The sequence below is a fragment of the Primulina huaijiensis genome, chromosome 15 (genome assembly GCF_012295235.1).
Source record: "Primulina huaijiensis isolate GDHJ02 chromosome 15, ASM1229523v2, whole genome shotgun sequence".
Taxonomy (NCBI): Eukaryota; Viridiplantae; Streptophyta; class Magnoliopsida; order Lamiales; family Gesneriaceae; genus Primulina; species Primulina huaijiensis.
The window spans coordinates 15,507,636-15,518,971 of record NC_133320.1 but is presented as its reverse complement, the minus strand read 5'-3'; the positions used below and the strand labels follow the sequence as shown (position 1 = coordinate 15,518,971).

General features: G+C 34.5%; 1 pseudogene; it reads right to left on the bottom strand.

The window, feature by feature from the left end:
* Window positions 1–5,637: 5,637 nt before the first annotated feature.
* LOC140958647 (protein disulfide isomerase-like 1-6) lies at window positions 5,638–10,592 on the bottom strand (annotated as a pseudogene).
* Between the last annotated feature and the right edge of the window lie 744 nt (window positions 10,593–11,336).

Sequence of the window (11,336 nt, the reverse complement as noted above, 5' to 3'; positions counted from 1 at the left end):
CCAAAAAGCCCCGGACTCTGAAGACCAAACCAGTAGCTGCACTGGTCTCAATCCCAACTGATAGACTGAAAAAATCTGTAGCTGAAGAGCCAATCAAGGCTACACCGCTGAGGGCGGTTGCAACCAAAACTTCAACTGAGATTCAGTTACCTCCTCCAGCTGCTCAACAAGAAAAGACTATCACCAAATTTGGTGATGAGAAGAAATCTGCTGGAGTTCAAGCTCCACTAATCACTATCACTGGCCCAACTTATCTACCTTTTGCCAGACCCAAAGGGGTAGTGATCAGAGAAAACATTGACTCAACCTCTTCAGGGCTGAACATCCCTCATGCTCTGACTGACACAAAGGGAAAGGGAAAGATGACAGAAGAGCCCCGACCCACAAATGTGATTCAAACTCACATTGATCTTATCTGGACCGAGATCAATGAATTTTCTGAGAATAAGCTGAAAGCTTATGATGAATGGGTCCGATTCAGAACTGAGGTGTTTGCCAGGAAACTAGAGAAGAAGTTAGTTTTGAAGAAATTTGTTAACCTGGAAACTATTATTCTGAGGATGGTCAAAGCTGCTACAATTCATCAAGCATTGCAAAGGAAGAAATATTTCTTTGATCAAATCTGTACCAAGAAGCTAAGTCAGATGATTGTTCAACTAAGGCAAAACTATGATCCTACCAGTCCAACTGTCTTTAATGATAAAGCAGTTTATAATCAGCTGGACTCGGTTCTCATTACACTACAGATGGCGATTAAACAGTGAGAACTGGACTAAGAACTGACTATTCCAGCAAGTTTTCATGATCGTTCATCAGCAGAACAAGCTGAACAATCAGTTCAACAGCAAGAGCTATCCAAGGACTCAGTTGCTGAATCCTCTCAGCAAGCAACTGATCCTTCTGCAAAGGATGAGTAACCATCATCTACTGCTCGTCCATCTCAACTGCAGATACTAAGCTTTATTCTAATGCTGAGCTGTCATTGGCAAATATCGATGAGGTCATCAAATCAGTTGCCACTGATATCCAGATGGAAACATTTAAAGCAGTTGAAGAAATTTTTGGAACTGAAGAACAAGCTGAAAAAGCTACTTCTATTACTTAACAACTATCCGAGCAGGCTATTTTTTCTGAAGAGCCAGTTCAGTCAGCTAACATGACTGAACAGGAAGTTTTTGAAGAAACTGAACAAGCTCTGCACTTGGCACCAACTAATGAAGTGCGAGCTAAAGAGCAAGTCGAAGGTTTAGTTGTTCAACCAATTGAAGAACCAGTTTCTCAACAAGCTGACTTACAAACTGAAGAACCAACTGTTACATCTGTTGTTCTGAATCTTCCTTCTCCTCCACAGCTTCAACAGGAAGCCATACCAGAACATGATTCAGAAATGGTGACACTCGAAACTGAATCAACTGACAGGGCTCCGGTTGTCTTCAATCAAGAAAAAAGAGAACAAGAACCAGAAACCTCTGGAGCCATGTCTCCTGGATGATCAATAGAACCTGAATCCTTATTTGAAGAAATTCAGTCAATTCAGAACAACCTTACCAGTATGATGACTGCCATTTCTAATATTCAGTCTACCCAGTTCGCGCTTTAGATGAATTTCACATCTTCCAATGAGTTTACCACAAGGAGACTACAACAAATTCAAAAAGATGTGACATCTCTATTCTTTCAGATGGAGGAAATTAAAAAGGACAAAGCGTCAACTGAAGCTCACTTTCAGACCCAAGCTTTATTCGGAAGGCGCCTTGACTTTCTGGAAAGTCTGTTTCCAAAAGAATGGATTTGTTACAAGACATCGTTCTAAACGCTGTGTCAGACGTCGCCTCGAATGTTCGTATCTTATCCAAAAAGGTTGAGATGTTTGACAAAAAGGGGGAAAAAGGGCAAGATAAATATCAACAGACTTGACAGATTTTTGAAATTTTTTTTAGATCAGTTACAAGATTCTTTGTTCTTTCATTCTTTGTACGAATCTGTACATTGGAAGAGTTGTCGATAAAGAAATTATTTTATCTACAAAGTATTCAGTTGATCAGTTCACTTATTCTAAGTTTTGTCAAACACCTAAAAAGAGGAAATTGTTGGAAAAAAAATTTCGGTGGTTTGACAAACTGAACGTTTATTAGATCGAACTAACTGATCAAGAAGACTGGCGGTAACTGATCAAAATATGCGAACTGACAGTTGCCTTAAATGAAGATTAATACGAAGATAATCAAGGGCAACTGAACCAGCAGGACTGAACTACGCAGACAACTGACTGATCATTTGAAAACTGATTAGTTGCTACAAACAGTTGTAAGCTTATCAGCTGATCTTTCAACTAAACATGTCAAGAATAATGACATTCAACCGACAAATAGTACAAAGCAGACTACAACTAATAGTGGAGTTCCGCATTTCAGAAAAAGCTGCAGTGTACGAATGTCTGAGGAATGTTGACGTGGCAAACAACGGATAGAAGAGATTCAAATTGTATTGATTGTTACCGTTGGAAGAGAAGCCTATAAATAGCAAAGACGAAGCAACAAAATTCATCCGACTTACTTACAATCACTCTGCTGAAATTATACTAAGATTCAAAGCCTACACTTATCGTATTTACTGATAGCACTCAGGCTATACTTCGAGCTTTCTAGCACAAACCTTTGCTGTTGTAAAACTTGATCTTAATGATCAGTTGTGCTAAATCTTTTTGAAGTTCAGTTGAATACTTAGAATTTCGTTTGTAAACTAAGAGTTTCAGTTTGGCAGTGTTAAGTCTAAGACTGAAGTGGGTCTTTGTAATTGTTTGTATCGATCAAAGTCTTTTAGTAAAAAAACCTATCATTGTGATAGAAGGAGTGACGTAGGAGTGATTGAAATATCCAAACATTCACAAAATCTTTGTGTTCTTATTTCAGTTTATATTCTATCTTTTAGTCAGTTTATTTCCGCACATTACTTGTTAATTGACTGATATCGACTGACAAGATTTGCGAGTATCAGTTTATCACTAAACTGACTCAATATTTGAAAAATCAGTGAAAATCGTTAAATGTTTATTCAACCCTTATTTCTAAATACTCTTTCACCTCATAACCGATCCTATCAATTTATATTCTACCAATATATTGTTCGTTTTCAGAGAAATCGTTGAGAAAATCTGTAGTATCAACATTTTTCATTTCTATTCCACCAGCATATTGATCATTTCAAAGAAATCATTCAGAAAAACCTGCAGCATCAAAATGAGTTGAATCACTCAAATGGTCACTGCGTTCAGTTAAGTTTGTCTCTTTTTCTTTCCACTTTATCGATTCCTTATAGAGCTTGCAAAGGTACTCGGGGCTCGACAAATATGAGACCAATGTCCTGGAGTGCTGCATCTAAAACAAGAACTTTCAAATCGTTTTGAGTGATTTTCATTAACACTCATGTTCTCATAATGCCTTTTCAGTGGGTGGTTCATGACGTCCTTTTGAGATGAGTTATAGAAATAACTATCTCGATTGTTTTCAAAACCACGGTCGCGACCACGACCAGGACCACGACCACTTCCGCGTCCACGTCCACGACCACGACCTAGACCTCGACCAAAACCTTGTCTCTGAATTTGATTTTGATTTCCATGTTTAAATTCATTTTTATTTACAACATTTACTTCTGGAAATACTGTTGATCCAGTGGGTCGGGACTGATGATTTCTCATTAGCAACTCGTTGTTCTTTTCCGCCACAAGAAGACAGGCGATAAGTTCAAAATATCTCGCAAATCCACGCACTCTATATTGTTGCTGTAGAGTTATATTTGATGCGTGAAACGTGAAAAATGTTTTTTCAAGCATTTTCGATTCCGTAACCCCGTGTTCAAAAAATTTTAATTGCGATATTATTCGATACATCGTCGAATTGTAATAACTGACTTTCTTAAAATCTTGGAATCTTAACATATTTCATTCATCACGGGCGGTCGGAAGTATAACTTCTCTTATATGTTTAAATCTTTCTTTTAATCATTTCCACAGAGCCATGTGATCTTTTTCGATGAGATATTCACATTTTAAACCTTCATCAAGAAGTCTCCGCAAAAATATTATAGTTTTTGCTTGTTCTTGTGATGAAGATATACCATTTTCTTTAATGGTCTCGCTTAGACCCAATGACTCAAGATACATTTCTACATCAAGAGTCCATGACATTTAATTTTTTCCTGTAATATCGAGCGCAACAAATTCGAGCTTTGTCAAATTTTACATGGTGATACTAGAAAAATAACAATGCATTTTATTAGTTAAGTTATAAATTTATTAAAATGGCAATACAAAGTAACAGATAAATTATAAATACAAGCATTTTTAAAAATAAAGAAAAATCGCGAGGAGGATATTCTCCGATAAATACAAGACTAGTGAGTATAATAACCAAAATAATTATACAAAATATCCTTAAAAGAGCCATTTTCTTCTTCTTCGAAAATTTTGATGGAGAAAAATTTTAGGGAGGAAGAATAAGTTTGGATTGATTGTATGTGTTTGTGAAATGATATTTATAGGGTAAAAACTAGCCGTTTATGACCGTTACAAAATAAAAAAAATAAATGTATGTATATGTAAATTTTATGATAATAATATGATGTATATAATGTTAATCATATTTAAAAAATTATGTATATCACATCACAATATTATAATGAGGTGTCATAGACACCTTTTATATAATAACATGACATTATTCAAATATATATATATATAACACCATAAAAATATATAAACAGTGTAATAATATAATCACATCACTTTATTATAATGAGGTGTCATAAAATCTTTTTATATAACAACATAATATTATTCAAATATACATATCAAATAAATAAACATTAATCAAAATAAAATTATATAAACAGTGTAATAATATAATCACATCACTTTATTATAATGAGGTGTCATAGACACCTTTTATATAATAACATGATGTTATATATTATATATGTACACAATAAAAATAAATAAACAGTAAAATAAATATTCTTACTTTTGAATATTATTATTTTTTTCTTGTGTTTTGAAGCTTGGAAAAATAAGGAGAACCGAACCTTCGAGTATCGTGCTGATAACGTGTTAAAAGTAAAAATTTACGGTAAAAAATAAAAATCTCAAACTCACAAAATTTATCAAACTACACACTTTATAAAATTTTCTTTCTACTCAATTGTCATTTTCTTCACATATTGAGATACTTATTTATAGAATTTATTTGAAAATAATCCAAAAATAAATACATCATTATATACATCATCACACACTAATTTTCAATATTTATGATTCTTATTTTAAACATTCAAATATTCCAACTCATATTTTTCAACATTATGAATTTATTTGACAACTTTATTTAATTTCTTTCGAGCGTAGAAGTATTTTGTTATAATTAAGTTTCAAATTGATATTTCAACTAAAATGTGAGACCATTGTGCTAACTGTTAAAATAAGTCTCTACAGTCTCGCGTATATTTTTTCTTGATACGAGTCAATCTGATTCATACTTGAAATCAAAAATAATACTTTAGCATAAAAAAATACGAGTCAATCTGATTCATATTTAAAGTCGAAAGTAATATTTTTAATATAAAAAATAATATTTTTTTATGAATCGATGATTCTCTCACAAAATTGATGTGTAAACCTAAAGTCATTTGAAATCTATTTTCCGGAATGAATGCCTCTCTGAGATACGAATGTAACCTTAAGGTACATCTCTCTGCATTGCTTAAAGTTCATCTTTGGCCTTAGAATCGCCCTGGGATTTCAAATGTTTGTTGATTAATGCTGCCAACTCCTTCAAGCCAGATTTGGTGGGAAATTTAATCTGTGGACAAGGTGAGCGAATTAAGTTAGAAAAAAATAACAGTCGTGAACCCAGAAATTTTGGCCAAAGATGAGCAACTTCGAGTATTGTGGAGGGCAACATGTGCATTCCCTAAACTTTTAAGATCCCCTCAAAGGTCTTACTACAATTGGGATTAAAGATGCATCGAAAAGAAATTTCATAAAGGTAATTACCGGATTTGACTTGTCCTTAGCTGGGTAGAATAATAATGTTGGATAGTCCTCAACCTGCAAAATTCCAGATTAAAGGGTCTTAAAAATCTGAATGTTAACAATCACACATCTTGGATTCGTTCTACTAAACACGGGAAAATTAGTGAAGAAAACAATGAAACAGAATTAAGGTATGATGGACAAAACAGATGAATGCAACACGATATTATAAGATCAAAAAACAGAGCAACCAAAATGCAAGCAATGAGGTGGATAAAATGTTTACATTAACATGTATTGCATTTGAAATGAAAATGTCACAGAAAAGCTTGTGGCAAAGATTTAAGAAAAGATCATTGCCACACTTTTAAAATGACACAGCCACAAAGGCGTTCAACATCAAAACATTAGAGCTGAATGGATTGTAAAGGTGATATTCGTCTGTCCCTCGTGCTACAAAAAAGAATTTAAAAGTTAGATTCTTTTATTAAATCCAAGAATAATAGGTATGCTACAGGCACATTACCTGCAATTTTGGATGTTCGTTAGTTGAAACGTCGATCCTTGCAAAAACAAGGCTATCGAGCCCCTTGAAATGCTTGGCCAATTTCTCGACTTGCTTGCTTGTAGTTTCGCAGGTGATGCACCATGGTGTATGGACCTAATGCAGAGAGTTAGTTATATTTAAGAATTGTTTAAATAATCACAAATGTCGAAACTTTCAAGATTACTCCATCTTGACCTTTACGTGGGTACCATAATGTTATAATTAATAAAACAAAGATCGAATGACGAATTAAACTTGGGGAAGATAAGGTGACACGAACCTCCAAGAAAATGTTGGTTGGATTGTTCAGTACCGAGTCATCAAATGTCTTTCCCACAAGAGTCAATATGGTAGCATTCTTCTGCAACTACAAAGGCCAAAATTTTAAAGATGCCGGAAATGTAAAAAACCAAAATTAAGCGTTATTCCCACAAGCATCAAATTCCATAATGTGGTTGTGCGGTTACACAAGATGTTTGGATAAACTTAGCTTAGTTGATAAAGTTATCTCACTCAAACCCAACAAATGTTATTCTATAGGAAGATTTGATTTATCTTGTTACATAAGAAACTAACGTCCTCAGGAATGGGCTGTGATTTGTAATATGGGGGCAGAGTTCCTCGCAGAAGTCCTGCACAAAATTCCTGCAATGCAAATTTATGTAATGAACTTGACAGCAAAAGATATGGTAGTTCATAATTCAGACCAGATAAATCCAGAATCTTTGTTACTTCAATGTTTCTCGACGTTGGATCCGACTCCAAAAGATACTTAGAATTACCGTTGTAGTCAAAACCAATCACCTATTAACAGAAACAGTCGATCAAAAGTTCAAAACCTTAAAAATTTTCAAAATAGAAATGGTAAACAAAATATAATAATCCTTTTGGTTCTTACATTAGTCTCTTCCGAGTCTTCCAGACCAAATAAGGTCAAGAAAGGCTTTGCAAGATTGTCCTCTCCTATATCTACAGCTACAAACATCATCTCCTATCACACAATGATATTTGAGGTGAAATATTGAGGAAAAATAAGAAGGAAAAAATCGATGCTTAGCTTCTTTACCTCTGAGTTGAACTTCCGTGCAATTTCTCGTAAAGGCTCAAGAAGCTTCTTTAGCTTATCAGCCTCAGCAAAGACATAAACCTAGTGAAATAAACAGAAATGTAAGAATCCGATTATATTTTATAAGTTTTTATCAGCTTATATAGAACAGTACAAAATAATAAATGCAACACTGAGGAAGAGTAACCTGCAGTTTCTTAGAGTTAGCGTATACTTTAGCAGAATTGACCTCTGACATTATGGTGACTAATGGGAACTTCTTATTCTCCAAAAAGAGCACGATTCTGTCTGCACTCAAGTTGCCATCTGCAGCCATCAAGATATTGGTCATTCAGCATAATTGAAATTGAAACAACGGAAACTATAGAATACCATAACATGAAGAATCAGATACCCAAATTAAATGTAAAACCATCATAAAAGTGGGAATTGAAACAAACGAATTTTAAAGAGAGTTTTGGAACTGATAAAGTTGAAACTAAACCATCTGTAGGTTTGCTCAGCTGTTTGCTTGTTTTTTATTCAACGCACAATAGTGAAAAGGGCAGATTTTGCTGGATTTGGAAATGAAAGCTTCATTTCTGAACTATTCTTATTATACAGTCAAGTTGAACGAAAATTTGACGTAGATTAACAAATAGACTTGAAATTTATACCTAATAGCAAGTCTGGTATTAGTTTAAGATCACTCCTACATTACCTAATGAAGTGTGCTGTTCCGGTTCACTTTTAACAAGACCAAAGAACAATTTCGTGGGATTGGTAACTGGATATAAGACCTTGGCTACCTCAGAGTTTCTTGTTTCCACAAATTGAATTTCGTTTTCAGCAGTTGCAGCTTTTACGAATTCTTCGTGATCGGGTCCCTGAGAATGTGTTAATCTGTTATTTAGTTCATATCATTTAAAGCACATCAAATAAATCTTATTCAACTATGCACTTATTTTGTGTACCATTAAGGTTTTTACAAGCTTGAAGTCATGTCATTTCAAGCAAGCCATAGTTAATTCTTCCCAAAACTATATATTACATCATCGAAAGCTGAAGCTTGGAAAAAGGCAGTTTTATACAACTGATTATGCCTGTCAATCAATTAAAAATTACAGTGTCGCTCAAACAAATTTAAATGGAAAAACTTGCTTCAGAAATTTTAATACTAAATAATAATAATAATAATAATAATAATAATACTAATCGTTCGTGAGAATCAGACCAGTTTAAAGTTCCATTATTCTCTCTCACCTTCTCTTAAATCTTTAGACCTGGGTAACGCCTCCAATTGAGGTTAGCCCTCTATCTATAAACCACATTTTTCTTGCATCCGTAAAACATACTTCAGGTGAGTGTATATGAAAACAAAACTTCTAATAGTGATATAACAGGTATCAACGTCGAATTCATATAGTAATTTCGATGACTCTAGTATGAGAAACAACCATGCCACACTAATTTTCAAAATGAGTGCCAGCTGCAAGTTAATGTTTTAAAGATAATTTAACTCACATCGACTGGCGAATAGATATGATTCAAAGAGAATTGCAGATATACTTGTACTCCTAGGGTTCTTAGGATATCTTTAATGATATCATACGCAATAACGTCACATGGCAAGATACTTACATACCTCAAAATTTTCAAACAGCCCAACTGCATACATGGCATGCTGCTTCAGGAACTCATTTGCCTCGGTCATTGAGTCTATTCGAATAACAGGTGACCCTGTTTTCTACCTTGCCCAGACCACCATTTCCTCCCTATTTCACAAGAAAATACCAACAAATAATCTGCATCAGCCCGTATTTGCAAACACAAAGCATTACTGTCTGGTTATAGCAATCTATATGGCAATGCAATATAAAATAAAAAAACATCATCAATTCTCCACAACTAGCATTCAAGCTTAGAATCATCAATTCAAGGTTACACACAAATGCTCACACAGAAGTATATAGGAACTTAGAAATAGATCATCTTCCTTTCAGCAAAAAATATAAATGGAATTGGGGAGTTTATTAAAACACAATCGAATAAAATAATGATGCATCCATTTTCAGTAAAGATTTACGAATGAGGCTAGGAACTTTATTAAAAGGTTAATCAAATAAAGTAATCATATATGCGACAAGGTATACTGCATCACAATCAAGATGATAATCTATTTTTGATTCGCATCCAAGAATCCTCCCTCGTTCACACACCTTACATAAACTAAAGAAAACTCAAACAAAGAGACGGATGCTTACGACGAAAAGCCACCAGAGTAAGGCTGAGAAGTTCCATTAACAAACAACAGCATAGTTGGGAACCCTTTAATTCCAAGACTCGAAGCAGCCTTTGGATACCTCTCAGCATCAAGCTTAGCCATCAAAAGGGGACTCCCCAAACCCTTCAAAACATTCGCAGCCTCAGCAAATCTTGGCATTAATTCAGCACTCCTGCCACACCACGGGGCATAACCCAATACCAAAACATACTCATTTTCCTCAACAGCCCTCTTCGTATTATCACCGTTAAGCTCAAGAACTATTATCTGGGCCTTGCTCAAAACCTCGGCCTCAGATTTTTTAACGAAATCATTGATTTCAAGCTTGCTTCTGTGGTGTAGGTTATCTGTTTCTTCTTCTTCTTTCTCGTCTAATGCTATGAGTTCGTGAATCGCCTCTAAATCATGAGCGTCTTCATTCACTAATAATGCGCTAGTGAAAGTGAACGGAGAGAGCAGAAGAAGGAAAATTAAAGTGAAAATGAGGAATCTTGAACTGAATTTGAACTCGGACATGGCGATTTGAAGTCAAGATTGTTCGTTCTTGAGGGTTTCTGGAGCAAAGTTTGAACCTTTGAGGAGTACAATAAATAAATGCAGCGACGTGCAGACGAATTCGAAGGATGGTTTCAATATCTTTTTACAAAAAAAAAAGTGTGATGTAATCGATCACTGTGAACGACTCGACTGGACGGATGGACAGCGATGCTATTCTAGTGATAAGTCGAACCATATTTTGGGTAAATTATAAAAACTCCCAAACCTAATTATAAATTAGTACCCCTATTGACCCATTTAATTCTTTTTGTTTAAAACAAAAATTTCACAATTTTACCCTCTTCTTTCTCTCCATCTTGGACCTAAACCCTATTCTCTTTAATCTTTTTTAATCGAGCTTGTTCTATTAAAATCCATGGATGAAATCCAAGAGAATTCTTAAACAAGATTAATCCTCTCGCAACGAAGTTATCCATTATTGTTCGTCACTCTCCTTTTTTGTTAGTTGTCGCACAGCGGATGTATAAAATTCCTAAGATTTGCATAAATGGACTTAAGAAACGTCATCTCTTGAGCTAGTTTTTGGGGTTGAGTTAGGTTCAAGTCTCAATTTTAACATGATATCAGAGCTAAAGTTCTACCATTTTGTATTTGGACTGCCATTAGTTTGGTCATTTGTAAACTTAATGCTTCATATATTCAGTTCTGGACGTGAGGAAAGTGTGTTCGTGAAACGTCCACTACTCGTTTTCTTTGAATTATACTACAAATTTTATATAGAAATATTTTGCACCATTTAAAAATAAACTCATCAACTAATTATTTGAAAATCCCAAAAAGACAATTAAAAACATGAAAACGTAAATCGTCAACCAAACCTAAAACTAGCATTTTTCAAAATAAAGCATAAACATCGTAATCCCTCAAAATCTCT